Raw genomic sequence first — 20,197 nt, 5'->3', positions numbered from 1 at the left:
AGTAACTTCATATCTACTTTAGTAATTGCACTGTAATTGCACAGTAATTATTGTCCTGCATACAATGAGAAGTGGACAACGTCATTTGATTCAATATTAACTGTAGGTATAGTTACAATGTAGTCACAGGTAATTCATTAGCAATGATTTACCTTGATTGTAATAGGTAATTCAATTGAGAACACATTTTCATTTACAACAATGACATGGGGAAGAGTTGAAGTGGAGAGGAGAGGGGTTCAATGAGCCAGTTGGAAGCAAGGGATGATTGACTGGCCAGGCAAGTATAAGGGGCCAGGTTGGAATGTAACCAGGACACAGGAGTTACACCTTCACTCTAGTGAGACGTGCCATGGGATCTTCTATAATTGCTGAAAGGCAAGACCTCAGTACATCTCATCTCAAAGACAGATCACCAAGGCACATGAAATTCCATGTCAATGCTGGTATCCTGGCAACTTCACGTAGAGGAAGATCAAAATAATGATATTGAACTATCCCTTTTTGTAGTCTCTCACATATCATTGCTTTAATTACAAAAAGACAAAATGTGTCAAACATAAAGCCAACACATCCATTTACAGTATCAATAGTGGCAATGTCTTCAAATAATGATTTTGATCCAGAGATTAAAACGGCATAAATACATTCTGAGACGGGTGGCAAAAATATGGGCACTAAACATTTGAATATACAGTGTATCAAAATGTAATATCAGTGCATAGGATCAGTATGTGCATCAGCACTCCTGTGTAAATGAGATCCTGTACCCTTTGATGGTAGCTCATATGTTAATTCTGACACAAACACCTGCATATAACATGAGGAATGCACGGCGGGTAAATGTGTGACTGAATTTTAATTCACAAACTATATGCCGTGTCATACTTGAGTTCTATGCAAAACCTGCACAATGAATGATGTCTGTTGTCTGACTGCCTTGAATAAAAACAGGGCAGAGTAGACGGTTGCACTGAGCTGTGTATTCAGACAAAAACAGAAGTGGTGCTACCCTTTTTAGCCAATAAACATCACCAACATATAAAAGTTCCAAGTCACTATATAGTATATGTAAATAACAGCCTTGTGAATTCAATCAGGTGGTTTCTGTACTACTTACAGAGTATAGGCTACAGCGTGTGTAAATTATACACAGACCTTGCAGGGTTCCTTGGATCAAAACATTGTCTCTTGCTGTCTTGTCACATGGCTAGGGTTTACAGGTAGGCATTATCACGCTGTCTTGGCCAGCCTCCACCGAGAGCTATACTCCATGCCCTCCACCTAAATAGATGTGATGTATGCCTGACCAGGAACATTCGTCGTACCAAATTGAACAAATGAAAGGAAAATAGCGAGCTGCCCATGAGAGACAATTTCATCAAAGGCCACTCTTAAATGATATTTCATCTGCATATTTTCAATTTGAGCCGAGCCCAAAATAGATCACCAGTCGATTCAGTTGATATGAGTCATATTAAATGAATGGGGAGAGTGATGAGCACTCATTTGGAGCTCTCACTCCTTCTTCAAAATGCTGTCATTTTGCCTATTAATTAATAATACAGTTATCGCAAGTTCTTGTTTAACCAAATAGGGAACAAGTGGGCGCAGTAACCTGGGGTTTTCTATTTCTCTGTGGACTTGAGATAAAAGTGTTTAGTTTAGTAGGGGGGAGAGACTTTGTTGTTGTCTGGAAGGCAAGAAGAGGCAAAGATGAAAAACAAAAACATGGCATTGACTTTTTCTGAGAATCTGTTTACTATGACTTTTTTTTTTTGGGGGGGGGGGTAATTAGATTTTTTTACAAGCACCCTTAAGCAAGGCACACTACATCTCCCATTTAAATCATCTTTTCCAGCTATAAACATTTTACAGGAAAGGGGGGTAGTTAGATCACTTCATGAAAAGCAAGCTACACAGAGGAAGGAGAAGCCTGGAAAGATTATGCTGTTGATTTGATTATTGATGGCTCAACAGCTAACTGCAAAGATCATACATTTGGCCTCAGATCATAACACTCCAATGAGCTCCAAATCATACCATGCAAATATCAACAGGGTTATGAGCCTCTTGGCCTGTGTTGTAGTATTTGAGTCCAGGACTGTGACTCAAGTCATGATTTTCTGAATACAGCTATTTCTACAGTATCTCAATATCCAACTCCCTGCTGAACAGGGCTTCTGGAGCAGTTTAAGAGTTAAGTGTAAGGGCACAATGGTGGTGGCACTAGTCCCTGAGATGCTAATGAGGTTCCCAGCTCACATCCTGCCAGATATTTCCAATCAGACCTGGGATTTAAACCAACAACTTCTAACCTCTAAATTACCAAAAAAAGTTATTCACACGATGCATATAAAAGACATTTTATATGACATTGTGAAATATCACATTTAAACTGTAGCTATACAATGCATTTCCTAAAGCAATGTGGATTTTTATCATAAATATTTAATTATTGCAAAAAGCTTCAGTCATTACATTGTCAATTGCAATAATTAGACGTAACACAAGACATTAATTAAGACACATTCATCTAGCCTGATTAATCCAAACAAAACCCCTGGTTGTAGAACAAGCAGGTCCCTGCTTATTGCTGACCAGCCGTGTGCATATTATCGTTGCATAAAACATGTCTCCTTATTGTTTGTACATGTAAATTAGTAAAGTGTTTGAATTTTATGTGCTGTATATCGGGCAATACGTAGTCACAATAATTAACATACTGTATAACCAAACAGTCTTTGCAAAAGTACAGTAATCATAGTCAGCCTGCTTGATAAGCTAATTAATGGAAGCTTGACCCAAGACTTCAGGAAATTGGCCCGGCCACTGACAACACAGGAGCATCACTGTCTATGCCCATCCGAGCTTATAAGGCTTGGATAAACTCTGCTTTTAGACTGGAGGCTTCAGTGGCACAAAATGAGGCCTCTGATGAGATGAGACAGAAACTGGTTTAAAATCACGCTTGCTTAGGTGCAGGAGTGTTACATTTGTCTCTCTGCATTACGTGCACTTCATCACTCTGCAACGTCGGCATGCTGAAGGCACTGGGTCCCAACCACCCCTTCTCCTCCTCCCACCCCCGTCCCTGCTATGACAATGTAGAGAGCATGGGCCCTTCTCTCTCCCATCTCCCTCCCCCTCACAACCGCTATCCCGTCTCTTTGTATGGACGTCAAAGTCAGGAGGATCCCTCATTCCTGCTGCTTTGGGCCTCAGTTCATTCATGACCTTTTCAGAATAAAGATGAGCCACAAACTCTTATCTTCAGTTCAATCCTCTTTTTTTTGCACTGGTGGTTTTGATGAAATATTTAGAATGGCATTTGAAGGTGCTTCAAAGTGGGACAATGTGCAAATGAACCATTATATGCTGATTAATAGGCACTGAGCGCTGGGTGCGAAGGAGCTGATTCAAAAAGCTGTGAACTACTGATTTTGTTATAAAAAAGAGGGGATGGCATATTCCCCTTATTCACAGAAAAAGCCTAAAAGTTATTACTCATTTAAGGCTGCACACCTAGTTATATCAGAGGACCAGTGACTTAAAAGGATAGTTCACTCCAAAATCAAAGTGTATCAAACATTTTCAGACTTCAATAGAGGTCAAATGCCAAGATGATTCCACTTTTGGTGCAGCTATACAGTTATACAGTATGCCTTAATCCAAAAGTAATGGGAAAGATAGATACCATTTGAAAGATGAAACTCGATGGGGGCCATTTTCCCCATTCTTCAGGAATATAGGCATAACTGGATTTATACCAACTACTGTATGATAAGAGGAGTGGACTGATCTCAGAGCAAACTGAGTAAACTACAGTTTAAAGGGATAGTTCATGCCAAAATCAAAGTCTTTCATGACCTCAAAAGTGATGTAGTGTTGAGATAAGTCCACTCCTCTTACCAAAAGTTGGCGTCAGACGTGGAATCATCTTGGCATTTGACCTCTATTGAAGTTTGAAAATGTTTGATACACTTTGATTTTGGAGTGAACTATCCCTTTAAACTGTAGTTTACACAGTTTGCTCTATTACAAGCTGAGTAAACTACAGTTTATCTCGTTAATAAATGGAAATCAGTTAACAACGTATTTTTTAAATGGTCTACATAGGGAGTAGGCTATACTACTATTCGGCAACGCAAAATACATTTGTCGTGTTGTGCGTTTATTTACAGTAGCTTGTAACATCTCTCTTGTGTGTATGTAAAGAAAACAAGCTCAGTAATGTACTAAAGCATTCCTGGAGAAGTCAAATAATATTATTTCCAGATGAAGAGTCGTTTTAGCCATTGTAAGGTAAGTGCATTGTGTTATTCATCACATTATTTCCATAGCCCTTGAGTGCAGACAGGCGGTCTAAGATTATAAACGTTAACACGAGATTAAACTGGCAGAGTAGATTGGTAAATGTACCTAACTCATGTTTAAAACTTAACCTTTCAGAGCGTTGGTTAGTTTGCTACACAAGCTGTTGACATTTGGTAAAGTGTTTGTAAGCTTAGTAAGATAGTGAGATAGTTTGGTTTGTTTATTTTTCCACTCATGTTTCGAGTTTACACACAAAATGCTAACTAGCTAGCTTGCAACACAAGACATTCAATATTTTTTGCAATATACTTTATTTGATTTACTCACTTAAAATGAGAGGAAATGGACCCCACGTATAGTTGTGACTCATGTGCAATGGAGATATGGCCTCCCATCACAATTTATGAAGTAATTTAACCACATCACCCTGATTGCATAGACAGAAGCACTGTTGCACATTCAAGGTCTCATAACCATTATGAATTTCTACCAGCATTATATAGTCAGTCATCTGGCAGCCAGAGCATGAAACATTTCACATTTCCTCAGCAAATGAATGACACTGAATGTACAATTCCACAATTCCAGAACAAAGATTTACTGAACTGAAACTGATATGCATGCAATTCTGAGCTCATAGGTCTGAGCTCTAGCAATTGTTAAGCTAACATATTCGCTGTTTAATCGTCAAATCGGTGTTGTGTTTGGTCAATTACCCGCTGTATTCCCACACTCAACCCCATGTGTTGTTTAACCTTGACCGTGAATTCCATCTTGTCTCCAACTCATCTGCCTAATAGAGCATTTCAACTCCACCTCCACATTCATTTCCAAACGGCCAATTGCTGAAATATGCACCACTTCTTTTCATATAAAAACGGAGATTATGTATTTTGCATGAGTAGCAAGTAGAATACGGAATAGATCCTAATGAAAGACAATGACATTTAAAAAAGTATTGAGCTTTTAATATGAGTTTTGAATTTTCAGTTTCAATGTGTGTATGGGGTTAGAATTGCACAGCCTAAGGATGTCAGAGAGATTTTAAATCAAAACGTTCTTGGAAAAGTGGAACAGTAGTAATAAAATAAAGCACCCATAAGCCAATATATTTCCCTTGATCATTATGGCATGCGAGGTAAAGAGGGAAGGCATCTAAGGGTAGCCTGCTCTAGGGAACGTACTTTTTATTTTAAAAATATTTATATTGCCTTAATGAGAAATTCCTCTACTACTGCCTCTAATTACACGAATATGGGCCGAAAACTGCATGGATGTACATTATGTGCTATAGCCAGAATACTGAAATCATAGCCACCGTGTTCATTGGTACGTAAGAGCATGATAAACAACAACATGTGAGGTGTGCAGTCCATTTATCACAGTGTATTAATGGCCTGGAGAAATAAGGAAATTCTGCTCGGCCCCATGTGTTCTCGCTCATTTGTAACCTTGTGGGCACTGATATAAAGGGTGGGCGAATATAACAGTGCTGGTTGTGTACTACAGTATACTCTACCTAGGGCTTAGTGTCGTTTCAGTGATGGTCAAATTACAAAATGCATGAAAAATGTGGATGTGCTGATGAGCCAGTGTTGAGAACCCAGCTTGTAGTTGCATTGATTGTGTTGTGGAGGGATACTGTAGGGCAGCGTTTCCCAAACTCGGTCCTGGGGACCCCAAGGGGTGCACGTTTTGGTTTTTGCCCTAGCACTACACAGCTGATTCGATTCCCACGGGGTGCCAGTATGAAAAATGTATGCACTCACTAACTGTAAGTCGCTCTGGATAAGAGCGTCTGCTAAATGACTAAAATGTAAATGATTAAAATAATCTAAGTGTATCAGCTGTGTAGCGCTAGTGCAAAAAACAAAACGTGCACCCTTTGGGGTCCCCAGGACTGAGTTTGGGAAATGCTACTGTAGGGAAATGTTTTAAGAGATGAGGCTTTAGACAAAGAAGTGATGATATGACAACGTGTAATTATACAGGCGCTTTCTGCCAATCCCAATCAGCCGGCGTTGTTGTCATAGCATTGCAGCAGAGGGGCGGACTGACTGCAGTGCACAGGGGGAGACTGACCTGGTCACACTCATTAATGCTGCTCCTGACTGATCTTCTCCTGACATTGGCGATTTACTGTCTGGTGTGAACTCTCAAAATTGAATGTTGGGTGGCTTTTCCCCGAGACCCATAACAATGAGCAGCCTCTAATGTGAAGTGACGTGTGTGTGTGTGTCTGTGGTGGGGGGCTAGGTGATCATCAGAGAGCTGAGTGGCACAAGGATCGCCTCCTTATGGGGTGACTGGTGAGTCTGAATTGTACATTTCAGACCCCCCTCCATCCACCAGTAGCTCTAAGCTAAGCATATTATGTAAAACACTGCACAGCATGTGAGCCAAGACGCTTTCGCCCAAACTCGCATTGAGGATGCTCTTCATGCTTAGAAAACCCTATTTTAAGCTCAGTGTGTCTGGCTTTCTCCTTTGAGGACAAGCTCCGGGAACAGAATCGTCTTTGACATTGAGTCTCTCCCTCAAACTGCCATGTCTTATAACATAGCACAGGTAGCGCGCATCTAACTACCTCCTCTGGGGGAAGAGAGAGACACAGAGAAGGAAGAATAAATTGCACAGTCCCAAACACTGAATACATTACACTCATGGCTAAAATTATAGCAGAAATAATGATGGTTGGGAACCCCGAGGCACAGATGGCTCAACCTAATATGGGGGCGGGTGCATTTGCTGTAAAATAACTTAATCAAGCTATTCTGTTGCAATACAAGTAGAAAAGTAGAAAATACAGCCCGGTACATTACATTACTGTTTTGATAATTGAACATGCTAATTTACTGCAACGATGCTGTAGTTAGACTGATGTTTCCATTGTTCATGGTTATTATAATGTCAGTGAAGGAACTACCCAACAATCCACAATAGAGTAGGAGAAACATCTGTGTAAACCCTCAATTGATCACAATTGATTGTGTACAGTCAATGTACGATTTGCCAAAGATGGTAAATACACAGCTTAGCACAACCACACATTCAGCCAATGACCACATTCTGATTGGTCAATGAGAGGTCATCTCCACATCTACAACATATCTATTTATCCAAACCCAATCTTTCAATGCCACTGCAACCCAGGTTTTACATCCATACACTTATTCCCGCCAGGAAATTGCTAAATGATTTCTGACATTACCTCCGAAAGCTAAGATTGACCATTGCTTTTGCATTGTCAGGACTCAACCCCAAATGTGTGAATACTGAGTACTGTCTGGGAGAGGTCTAGTGCTGGTTAAAATGGATCACAATGACAAAACGTACCCAGGACCTTCAGCTAAATGAAGCCTAGGGACAGTTTGATCTTTGAAAAGCTCACATGGATTGACACTGATGCCCACATGAGCTGAATCTGTGTGTGTTTGCTGGAACCTCGGCCTTTAATGTTTGTTGTCTCTAGAAGGTAATCCTCCATCACAGCTTGTGTGACGCTGCATGAATCCCATGACCTAACTCCAAAATCCCTCAAAGTGATTCCCCGTTAACCTTGCAATGGTGACAGACTTTCGGTAGCTCATAGGGTAAGCTGGGCCATTTCTCCTGCTTGCTGTTTGATGGAAAAGTAATGGTTGGAATTTCACATGTAATCTAACAAGAAAAATTGTGAGATCGTAAGGATCAATAACTCTGAAATTGGCTGAGGGCATTGGCAACACTTAAGCCCAGTGCCATTACTGCACCTCAGATTGAGTCAGGAGGACTCAAGATGTTGTGACGATACGATTGAGATTGAACTGTACAATTTGGGCGCCAACCTTTGGCGACCTTCAGGATCATGGTCTGCATAATCGAGCAGGATGCTTTTGGAAAGTGTAATACACATGCTACGCGATGGACGAAAATAAATAATATTTAATGGCACATTTGAAAAGGACACCTGGAGATCAAACAAGCAATAATATGTTTTAAATCAATGCTCCGCTGCCTGTTGGAGAGTTCCCCTGAAGGTCAACTTCACTAAGTCCAGTAATATGAATAGTCTGACCTTCGCAGCTGCAGCAGAATCAATAGAAAATTCAATCCGGTGGTGTCTGCCTGGAACTCAAAACCAAATTATGTCCAAATCAAGTAGCTAGAGATACCTGGTCAACATGTTGGATGGAGACAGAGTGCTAAGTACAATCTCAATTAATGTTTGTCCGCTCTACCCTTGCCACGTATCTTGTTCTAATTATAGTTGGATGGGGAGCGTCGCTGCACAACTATTTTCAGTTCGCTCCAGAGATGTTCGATCGAGTTCAAGTCTGGGCTCTGGCTGGGCCACTCAAGGACATTCAGAGACTTGTCCCGAAGCCACACCTGCGTTGTCTTGGCTGTGTGTTTAGGGTCATTGTCCTGTTGGAAGGTGAACCTTCGCCCCAGACTGAGGTCCTGAGCGCTCTGGAGCAGGTTTTCATCAAGGATCTCTCTGTACTTTGCTCCGTTCATCTTTCCCTCGATCCTGACTAGTCTCCCAGTCCCTGCTGCTGAAAAACATCCCCACAGCATGATACTGCCACCACCATGCTTCACTGTAGGGATGGTGCCAGGTTTCCTCCAGATGTGATGTTTGGCATTCAGGCCAAAGAGTTCAATCTTGGTTTCATCAGACCAGAGAATGTAGTTTCTTCTGGTCTGAGAGTCTTTAGGTGCCTTTTGGGAAACTCCAAGCGGGCTGTCATGTGCCTTTTACTGAGGAGTGGCTTCCGGCTGGCCACTCTACCATAAAGGCCTGATTGGTGGAGTGCTGCAGAGATGGTTGTCCTTCTGGAAGATTCTCCCATCTCCACAGAGGAACTCCGAAGCTCCTTCAGAGTGACCATCGGGTTCTTGGTCACCTCCCCCAATTGCTCAGTTTGGCCAGGCGACCAGCTCTAGGAAGAGTCTTGGTGGTTCCAAACTTCTTCCATTTAGGAATGATGGAGACCACTGTGTTCTTGGGGACCTTCTATGCTGCAGACATTTTTTGGTGTTCCTCCCCAGATCTGTGCCTCGACACAATCCTGTCTCGGAGCTCTACGGACAATTCCTTCGACATCATGGCTTGGTTTTTGCTCTGACATGCACTGTCAACTGTGGGACCTTATATAGACAGGTGTGTGCCTTTCCAAATCATGTCCAATCAATTGAATTTACGACAGGTGGACCAATCAAGTTGTAGAAACATCTCAAGGATGATCAATGGAAACAGGATGTACCTAAGATCAATTTTGAGTCTAAGAGCAAAGGGTCTGAATACTTATGTAAATAAGGTATCTGTTTTTTGTTTTTTATAAAAATGTCTACAAACCTGTTTTCACTTTGTCATTATGGGGTATTGTAAGTAGATTGAGGATTAAAAATATTTATTTAATCCATTTTAGAATAAGGTTGTAACATAACAAAATGTGGAAAAATGAAAGCGGTCTGAATACTTTCTGAATGCACTGTGTATGTATGTATGTATGTATGTATGTATGTATGTACAGTGGGGAAAAAAAGTATTTAGTCAGCCACCAATTGTGCAAGTTCTCCCACTTAAAAATATGAGAGAGGCCTGTAATTTCCATCATAGGTACACGTCAACTATGACAGACAAAATGAGAATTTTTTTTCCAGAAAATCACATTGTATGATTTTTTATGAATTTATTTGCAAATTATGGTGGAAAATAAGTATTCGGTCAATAACAAAAGTTTCTCAATACTTTGTTATATATCATTTGTTGGCAATGACACAGGTCAAACGTTTTCTGTAAGTCTTCACAAGGTTTTCACACACTGTTGCTGGTATTTTGGCCCATTCCTCCATGCAGATCTCCTCTAGAGCAGTGATGTTTTGGGGCTGTCGCTGGGCAACACAGACTTTCAACTCCCTCCAAAGATTTTCTATGGGGTTGAGATCTGGAGACTGGCTAGGCCACTCCAGGACCTTGAAATGCTTCATACGAAGCCACTCCTTCGTTGCCCGGGTGGTGTGTTTGGGATCATTGTCATGCTGAAAGACCCAGCCACGTTTCATCTTCAATGCCCTTGCTGATGGAAGGAGGTTTTCACTCAAAATCTCACGATACATGGCCCCATTCGTTCTTTCCTTTACACGGATCAGTCGTCCTGGTCCCTTTGCAGAAAAACAGTCCCAAAGCATGATGTTTCCACCCCCATGCTTCACAGTAGGTATGGTGTTCTTTGGATGCAACTCAGCATTCTTTGTCCTCCAAACACGACGAGTTGAGTTTTTACCAAAAAGTTATATTTTGGTTTCATCTGACCATATGACATTCTCCCAATCCTCTTCTGGATCATCCAAATGCACTCTAGCAAACATCAGACGGGCCTGGACATGTACTGGCTTAAGCAGGGGGACACGTCTGCACTGCAGGATTTGAGTCCCTGGCGGCGTAGTGTGTTACTGATGGTAGGCTTTGTTACTTTGGTCCCAGCTCTCTGCAGGTCATTCAGTAGGTCCCCCCGTGTGGTTCTGGGATTTTTGCTCACCGTTCTTGTGATCATTTTGACCCCATGGGGTGAGATCTTGCGTGGAGCCCCAGATCGAGGGAGATTATCAGTGGTCTTGTATGTCTTCCATTTCCTAATAATTGCTCCCACAGTTGATTTCTTCAAACCAAGCTGCTTACCTATTGCAGATTCAGTCTTCCCAGCCTGGTGCAGGTCTACAATTTTGTTTCTGGTGTCCTTTGACAGCTCTTTGGTCTTGGCCATAGTGGAGTTTGGAGTGTGACTGTTTCAGGTTGTGGACAGGTGTCTTTTATACTGATAACAAGTTCAAACAGGTGCCATTAATACAGGTAACGAGTGGAGGACAGAGGAGCCTCTTAAAGAAGAAGTTACAGGTCTGTGAGAGCCAGAAATCTTGCTTGTTTGTAGGTGACCAAATATTTATTTTCCACCATAATTTGCAAATAAATTCATTAAAAATCATACAATGTGATTTTCTGGATTTTTTTTTCTCAATTTGTCTGTCATAGTTGACGTGTACCTATGATGAAAATTACAGGCCTCTCTCATATTTTTAAGTGGGAGAACTTGCACAATTGGTGGCTGACTAAATACTTTTTTCCCCCACTGTATGTATATTTACAAAAAAATATATGGGGGATTGGAAATGATGCAGACAGTTACATTGATGGAAGCTACAATCTATCTGCAATATTAAAGCTGATCTACCCCCTAAAAAATAAAAAATAAAATAAAACATGCACTATATTTCCAGAGAATTTCCTCAAAATTATAAATTATTAGTAGTAGTGAGTTATAATTAAGCGTTACATTACCTGCACAGTGTGGCACTTAATAAATCAACAGTTTTACCAAGATCCCTTAATAATGACTTAAAGTACTTTTGATATTTGATAGTTTTGAAAGAGTCAAATCAGAATTTGAGTGCTTTTCCAGGGTTTATCATTTAGAGGAAGGGAGAAAGGACAGAGAGTAATTACGCCCACAGAATTGTTAATTGGCGATCAGACAGACACCACATTTAGTCAAACAGGGCTCCGGGCAGCCGAGCGGAAATGGAGGAAAACTAGACTCCCTGCGGACCTGGCATCTTTTCACTCCCTCCTCTCTACATTTTCTTCATCTGTTTCTGATGCTACCACTCTAAATTCCAAGCATCTGCCTCTAACCCTAGGAAGCTCTTTGCCACCTTCTCCTCCCTGCTTTCTTTTCTCTCAAACTCTTGAGCGTGCCGTCTCTAGCCAACTCTCTTGCTATCTCTCTCAGAATGACCTTCTTCATCCAAACCAGTCAGGTTTCAAGACTGGTCATTCAACTGAGACTGCTCTTCTCTGTGTCACGGAGGCTCTCCGCACTGCTAAAGCTAACTCTCTCTCCTCTGCTCTTGTCCTTCTAGACCTGTCTGCTGCCTTTGATACTGTGAACCATCAGATCCTCCTCTCCACCCTCTCCGAGTTGGGCATCTCCGGCGCTGCTCACTCTTGGATTGCGTCCTACCTGACCGGTCGCTCCTACCAAGTGGCGTGGCGAGAATCTGTCTCCGCACCACGTGCTCTCACCACTGGTGTCCCCCAGGGCTCAGTTCTAGGCCCTCTCCTATTCTCGCTATACACCAAGTCACTTGGCTCTGTCATATCCTCACATGGCCTCTCCTATCATTGCTACGCAGACGACACACAACTAATCTTCTCCTTTCCCCCTTCTGATAACCAGGTGGTGAATCGCATCTCTGCATGTCTGGCAGACATATCAGTGTGGATGACGGATCACCACCTCAAGCTGAACCTTGGCAAGACGGAGCTGCTCTTCCTCCCGGGGAAGGACTGCCCGTTCCATGATCTCGCTCCTCCCAGAGTGCGAAGAGCCTTGGCGTGACCCTGGACATCACCCTGTTGTTCTCCGCTAACATCAAGGCGGTGACCCGATCCTGTAGGTTCATGCTCTACAACATTCGGAGAGTACGACCCTGCCTTACACAGGAAGCGGCACAGGTCCTAATCCAGGCACTTGTCATCTCCCGTCTGGATTACTGCAACTCGCTGTTGGCTGGGCTCCCTGCCTGTGCCATTAAACCCCTACAACTCATCCAGAATGCCGCAGCCCGTCTGGTGTTCAACCTTCCCAAGTTCTCTCACGTCACCCCGCTCCTCCGCACACTCCACTGGCTTCCAGTTGAAGCTTGCATCTGCTACAAGACCATGGTGCTTGCCTACGGAGCGGTGAGGGGAACGGCACCTCCGTACCTTCAGGCTCTGATCAGTCCCTACACCCAAACGAGGGCATTGCGTTCATCCACCTCTGGCCTGCTGGCCCCCCTACCTCTGCGGAAGCACAGTTCCCGCTCAGCCCAGTCAAAACTGTTCGCTGCTCTGGCACCCCAATGGTGGAACAAGCTCCCTCACAACGCCAGGACAGCGGAGTCACTCACCACCTTCCAGAGACACTTGAAACCCCACCTCTTTAAGGAATACCTGGGATAGGATAAAGTAATCCTTCTACCCCCCCTTACCCCACCCCAAAGGAAAAAAATAATAATAACATTTTGTAAAGTGGTTATCCCACTGGCTATAAGGTGAATGCACCAATTTGTAAGTCGCTCTGGATAAGAGCGTCTGCTAAATGACGTAAATGTAAATGTAAATGTAATAACTTTCTCAATTAAAGTGTCACCTGTTGAGAGGATACAACTGTGAATCATCCATGCCGACAGTTGTTAAATAAATAATTAAATCTTGACCTCGTCAGAAATAGAAATGCTGCTCACTGGAACTAAGCAACACCTAGATGTGTTGCATTTCAGATGTTAAACTGAAATCAGATTCAAAATCTGGTAAAACAATAGGCTGAAGTACTGAATCATCAATGCAACCAGCGGTTAAAAAATGTCATGGTAACAAGGGTTGGGAAATGCTTTCTCCAGAGAAGACGAGAGGGCCACATCATGTCAAACTCCCTCAGCCTTGAGTTAGCCTACCTCCCAATCTGGTCTCAGAGCATTTCGTATTATTCTGTACGTAAACCCGAGACATTCCATTTGGTATGATATGTTACGTTTGGTATGGTTACATAGGACATATGGTATAACGCGAACGTCTAGCAACCAAAGGTTGCGAGTTCGAATCTCATCACGGACAACTTTAGCATTTTAGCAAATGTTTTAACTACACAGCAAAAAGTCCAGTGTTGAATTACCTCCCACAGAGTTGATTTCAACACTTTTTAACTCTCCAGAGTTAAATAAACACTTTCAAAATAGTTAAACATTTAAGTTCCTTTTTTAACTCGCAAAACAGAGTTAAAGTTACACTAAGGGATTAGACAACTAACACTACTCCGAGTAAATTTTTTAAACTATTTGTGTAGTGTTAATTTCACCCCCTAAAGTGTCAATTATCTACACTGAATTTTTTTTACAATTAATTGTTAATTTATTCAATATTATTTATTAATTAATGTAATATATATTTATATTAATAAGAATTAATCACAATAAACAATCATTTGTGCCTTTTCTCCCTTGCAGTCAGTTGAATTAAAACATTGTGAATGAAGGTATAATGTACATACTTTCATCTGAAACATTGTATGAGCTTTGAATATCAAACGGTTTATGAAATTTAAGCTCAGACATTTTTAGTAGACATCTTTCCGCACTTCGTAATACTCTGAATGCATGATGATGGTCATCAAAATTCTCTGTAAATAGCTTGCAAAATTCTCTGTAAATAGCTTGTTTGTCAAAAAAAAAAAAAGATCTTCAACCAAATGTACATCACTTATTTGACAAAAGACTGGCATGTCTTCTTCCATTGCACTGCAAATAACTAGTCCAGCTTTATACTCTACACCATCAACTTTAACCCAACTAGTTGAGAAAACATATTTTGACAAGATCATTTCAAGCATTTCATTGTTGACGACATTCTCATCTCTGAAGAGAAAATATTTAATTGGCCCATACTCATTTTGTTTGAGGGTGAAGGTTTCCCAGTGATAAGCAATGGCCATCTGATGCTTTTTAGCAAGCGATTTGGTTATGTTTTTGAAATTTTTAAAACAATCTTTAAACTGCTTGTGTTTGGCCTCAAACCTCATACACCACGTATATAATAAGGGGCCAACTTTCCTTATAGAAGATGGGTAATGGATCATAAAATGATACTTAGGTATCAAGTTTCTATGTGGATACAAGTGCTTAAATAGTTTGTGGTGGTCAACAATCAAATGCTTTAAATATATTGTCATACCTAGAGTGAGAGAACGTGAAAAAACTATGTTCATTATTTGAAGTAACAACAGTAACAAATTCCTGTTTTTGTTTCCTGCAGGAATAATGTCACCAAACAACAGTGGGATGTTTTTCACAAGACACAATGTCTGAATAGAATTCAAACCAATGCCATTGCCAACACTCCAAAATAATCTTTGTAGGACAATTTTTTCGTTCTAAAAATCCATAATCAAAGCCATAAATCCTGGAAAGCAAGTCCTGTTCTGACATAAAGTGTTGTGTGAGATATCCAAAAAGCAATTTGATCTCATACTGAACCACACCCTCAAGAAGATCATGCATGATATCAAATGAATAGTTATTACAAACATGGAAATACTTCAATGAATTAAGTGTAGATCTTTTTTTCAAACCATAAAGTGACTTCAATTGTGGGTTTTCCTGGAGAGACTGGCAATGCATTTCAAACATGTCTTTTCCACGAAGGATCACCTTAGGATCATCCTCACTGTATACCGTTTGACAATCATTCTTCTCAATCAAACAAAGGCGACAGAAATGACGGCTACTGAATGACTCATTAAAACCAAGAATTGTGTGCATCCCTAAATTATCTCCAGTGATCTGACAGATTGTACCATATACCTGCTCATCTGAAAATGGAAGACTTAGCCCTTGGCCTTCTAGTTTTTTCAAATCATTTATCAACGGTTCTAGTATAACATCAAAACCATACTTGTGCAGATCTTGTGTGTGAAAAAGTGTTACCAAATGAATGTTCATCAAAACCGAATTAAATTTTTGGGGAAAGTTTCTAACAACAAAATAAAGAGAGCCAATTTTGTGAATTCCATGTTTGGAGCCAAGGGGATTGGCTGTTTCAAAATCATAATAGTATAGTTGGATTTGTAATGCATGTCTATTAGCTGTAAACAAAGGGTGGGTTTTAAAATAACTTCCATCAAAAAAGTCAGTATAAGTGTCAGGCTCTGATCTACACTCTTTCTTTAGCAAAACACAAATATCTGGATTTCTGCACATGAACTTCAATGTTTCTAAAATCGGCACACATATAAAAGTATCCTTCACAGGTACTTGATCATAAGTACCGGATTTCTGATTTCGCCTGTTGTCATATCTCACTCCCAGTGTTATTTCTACTGGCTCGACAACTCCCCATTTTTGGTGGAAGTATTTATTTCGTTTCCATTCTGTATTTAGATTTGTGAACGGGTTTTCATAATCTTCAAAAGATTCATTTATCACAGATATGTTGGGGTCAGTTATAGGTAAAGCAGAAATAGCTGTATGCTTTGCTTGTGAGCGAATCTCACTTGTTAGTTCATCCAAATATCCTACAATTGAGGATACCAAACTGTTGGAAATCCCACTCCCCTGTAATTTGGCCACGATGGATGCACACATTTCTTTAGTTGGATCTTTAGTAAGTCCTGAATCATTGCTCTCAGAATAAACACTGGAAGAGCTACATTGATTTTGTGGATTAAATGTGTCCTCCAAAGCATGTGCCTGAGATGAAGTTGCAACTGGCTCACTAGATGAACATGCAACAGTTGAAGTTTGAGCAATTTGCTGAACATTACTATGAACACTATAAAGGTGCTTCCGAAAACCTGTATATGTTAGGAACTGATGCCTACAGCCTTGCTGAGAACAAAACAATTTGAACTTGGGTCCAGGATAGTAACCATGTTCAACTCTTAAATGTGAAATCAACTGTTGACTGCTGGGATAATATTTAGGACACATGAAACAGGTCAACATTGTTATAGCTTCTTACTCACAGGGTGAGAGTGCTACTGGCTGGTTAAGCAGTCTCGCTCTCAAGTCTTTAACTCTGGGTGACTCCTTCATTTTCCCCACATCAATGTTATACACTTGTCTGCAGGAATGTGTAAAAATTCACAAGTGCCACATCGTAAGACAAATTAAACACAAAATGTGCTTTGAAAAGTTCATCACATGCCCAGAGGGAGCGGTTTGCCTTGCATGGGATGAGACGCTTATCCATTGTGATGTAGAAGCTCTCAATCTTGCTCTTCTGACGCCCAACAGCGAGGAGGTACGGCTGCCGACCCTGCTGGTTGCGGAGATGCTCCTCCAAACTGCAGCATGACAAGGGTTGAGATCAGAAAACTGAAAATTAGACACAAGAATAATGTGCAGCCACAGAGAAAACGACATTATAGAAGTGATCATTGAAACATCTTTTCATTGGCTAGTGCAAGATGGGAATGAAGACTTAATTACAATTCCATCCACTTTTTAACAACCCTCATTTACATATGTGGCTAAGAAGGTGACGTGACAAATTATTATAATCCCCTTAATAATATAATTACCTCGTGAAAGACAACAAGTCTCTCAACTGCATCACATGCACTAATTTTTGGAGACTTCAGTCCCCCTGGAGGTGGTGGAAGGAGATGTAACAGCAACAACAGGGAAGCCATTTCTTGGTCGTAGGCTGAGGACAAAGAGTCACAAGAATTAACTGAAAACTCTTCAAATGTAATACTATTCAAGTTTGAATGAGAACAGGGAGGCATTATGAGAACGTTTTAAACCCTCATCCATCTATTAGTCACATTTATCCCCAAAATCAGATCAACGTTCAGAGATACACAGAATAAACAAATGAAATATTATTGCAGTTATAGTTTAACTGCAATTATAGCAAATTTATAAAAATAAAATTATTTTTAAAAAACTCACTTCTTGCCTCATCAAGATCACTTCCTGGGGGACTTTCTGCTGACTGCACCAAGCGACGCAACTCTGGTGTTGAGGTGAGCCGCTTAGCCTCTTTTATGACATTTGGCTTGAAGAACAAATCCCATTTCTGAAGAAGCCTGGAGGATGTGTCGTCATCAAATAGGAGAGTGAAGTCTTGGTCCACCTTTAAGAAAGAAGATATTAAACTACTACTACTACTTCAGGAAATACTTTCAAATTTCAAGCCATTCTAAACATCTCATCCCAAACTTACCAATCCTTTTGTATCCAGGAATCTTGGGAAGCTGGAGAGGATATCAACACTTCTGCCTGGGTCATTAACGAGCTTCTGACGGTTCTGAAAGGTCTCTCATCTTCTGGAAAATCAGGGTATTGTCTGTGGTATGGTTGAGCAAAGACATGGCCTCTTGGCAAGCATCACCATCAAGCTGCCTTTCAACATTAACAGTCCTTTCGAAATTTGGGCCCCCTGGAGAAAAGTCAATTGGGCTATTTGGTGGCAGTGCAGATCCTTGACGAATCTTCCTCTGGACTGTTTTCAGACGCCAAGAAATGTATCCTGTGCTGCTTGCAGCATCATAGAAGTGTTCCTGAAATGAAAAAAATAAAAGAAATGCGTTGTCATACCAGGCTCATGAGAAATCTCACGGAATTCAAATATCAATGTTGTCCACACAGTTTTGTGTCACAACATGACATGAAAGAGTTAACAATAATAATGCCTATTACATAGCCCTTCTTGGAGTATGGATCCTTGAGGGAAGGTAACAACATCACTATCCCACGTGCATAATCTTATCTGATTGCTTTAGTGGGGCGGTGCCTGAGAGGAGATATTAAATTAGTACATTTATGCAATGGCCATGCAGTTATTTGGCACAAATAAAAACAATGTGAAACAAACATACCCATGATTGTCAATCATGTGAGCCACCAGGATGTTAACCATTTTTCTTCTTGCAGCATCTGTTAGGGTTTCTGTTGTTTGGTACTCCTGTAGTATTTCTTCACCCCCAGACTTGCCTCTTAGCACAGCTTCAATCAACTAATAAAAAACAAAAACATTAGAATACAAAACATGGTGATAAATAGCTTTTCTAGAGACTCAGAGTGAAAAAAGTTGAAAGCATTAAGAAACCTGTTCAGCAGACACAGCATTTTTTTTTTTTTGTTATTTAGCAGACGCTCTTATCCAGAGCGACTTACAGGAGCAATTAGGGTTAAGTGCCTTGCTCAAGGGCACATCGACAGATTTTTCACCTAGTCGGCTCGGGGATTAGAACCAGCGACCTTTCGGTTACTGGCACAACGCTCTTAACCACTAAGCTACCTGCCGCCCAGCATCATGTGTATCCTCAATTATTTGTCTCTTGCTAGGGACATCATCTAGGATTATAGTTGATGCACTTGAGCTGAAGCTTGAGTCAGACGTCTCAGAAGCAGAAGACAAGGAGAAATCAGAGAATTCTAAAGGAATAGAAAAAATACAAATAATTATATTATGTAAGGTGTAAAGTGCTTTATTATACCTGCCTTGATATCTCACCCTGATCTGAGAATACTGTCAGCACCACATTGCCTTGTCCAACGAGGTCGCTGAATATTTCTGCATCAACGTCTGTCCCTGTTGCATCCTTGTATATAACTTTTGCATCAGGTGGCAGGCAAAATCTCTCGATGACTGGAAAAGATAGTAAGGTCAAACTGAATGTGCCTTTGAAGTCAGCACTGTTTCTTGCCTCACAGCCAATAACTGTTCACGTTAAATACATACATCCACCACTGTATAATCCTTAAATAGACCTAGAGCATTTTCCCTCACATTACCCATTCCCTCTTAAGTCCAAATGTAAAAATTGATGATTGGCTTTTTTTATTGACTGTTTTGGTGTATATTAATACTTTACACTCTATGAAGCACACATTACAGAACTGAAAATGATTAGCAATTTAACCCCATTTACCGCATAAAAGAGTCTGATAAAGGCATGTAAAGAAATCAGAATCGACAACATTAAGGAGCTTGCACAATGAGCTTTTAAAAGAACATGGGTGTGGTTTAAAACCTTTTTCCTAAGGCATGCTAACCATTTTCATGGAATTGCATAAAGTCAAACCGTCCAGCTTCACATATTTCTGCTGTTGGCTGTACTTCACCTGGACCAGCATTTTGACTGAGACATGCAAGGGAGTTTGACAAAGTAAATAAACATTTAAAGGAAGAACGGTACAGATTAAAGCTAAGTCGACAGTGTTACACCATTTATGGTGACCCATCAGATTCTGTGACCTGCACTGTTGGAAAAAGTACTAATTTTCAGAAAATCGCGCTGTGACTGAGATATTAAAATGCTGCTTATGCATTGACTCATCAGTATTTAAT

The 20,197-nt window shown here is 40.8% G+C and overlaps 1 protein-coding gene and 1 long non-coding RNA gene across 2 annotated transcripts in view; both read right to left on the bottom strand.

Annotated features, from left to right (window-relative positions):
* Nucleotides 1-20,197, bottom strand: part of LOC311128064 (leucine zipper protein 2-like) — a 200,337-nt gene that overhangs the window by 130,510 nt on the left and 49,630 nt on the right. The gene's annotated exons all lie outside the window — the stretch shown is intronic.
* Nucleotides 14,341-18,912, bottom strand: LOC311128066. Its single transcript, XR_014613177.1, has 5 exons — nt 18,723-18,912; nt 18,068-18,404; nt 17,794-17,977; nt 17,421-17,545; nt 14,341-17,183 (listed from the first exon to the last, which is right to left on the bottom strand). It is a non-coding gene; the product is annotated as an uncharacterized lncRNA (long non-coding RNA).

The sequence above is a fragment of the Coregonus lavaretus genome (genome assembly GCF_964263955.1).
Source record: "Coregonus lavaretus genome assembly, chromosome: 4".
NCBI classification, from domain to species: Eukaryota; Metazoa; Chordata; class Actinopteri; order Salmoniformes; family Salmonidae; genus Coregonus; species Coregonus lavaretus.
Note: the sequence above shows the minus strand (reverse complement) of the source record. Positions and strands in the feature narration are given on the sequence as shown.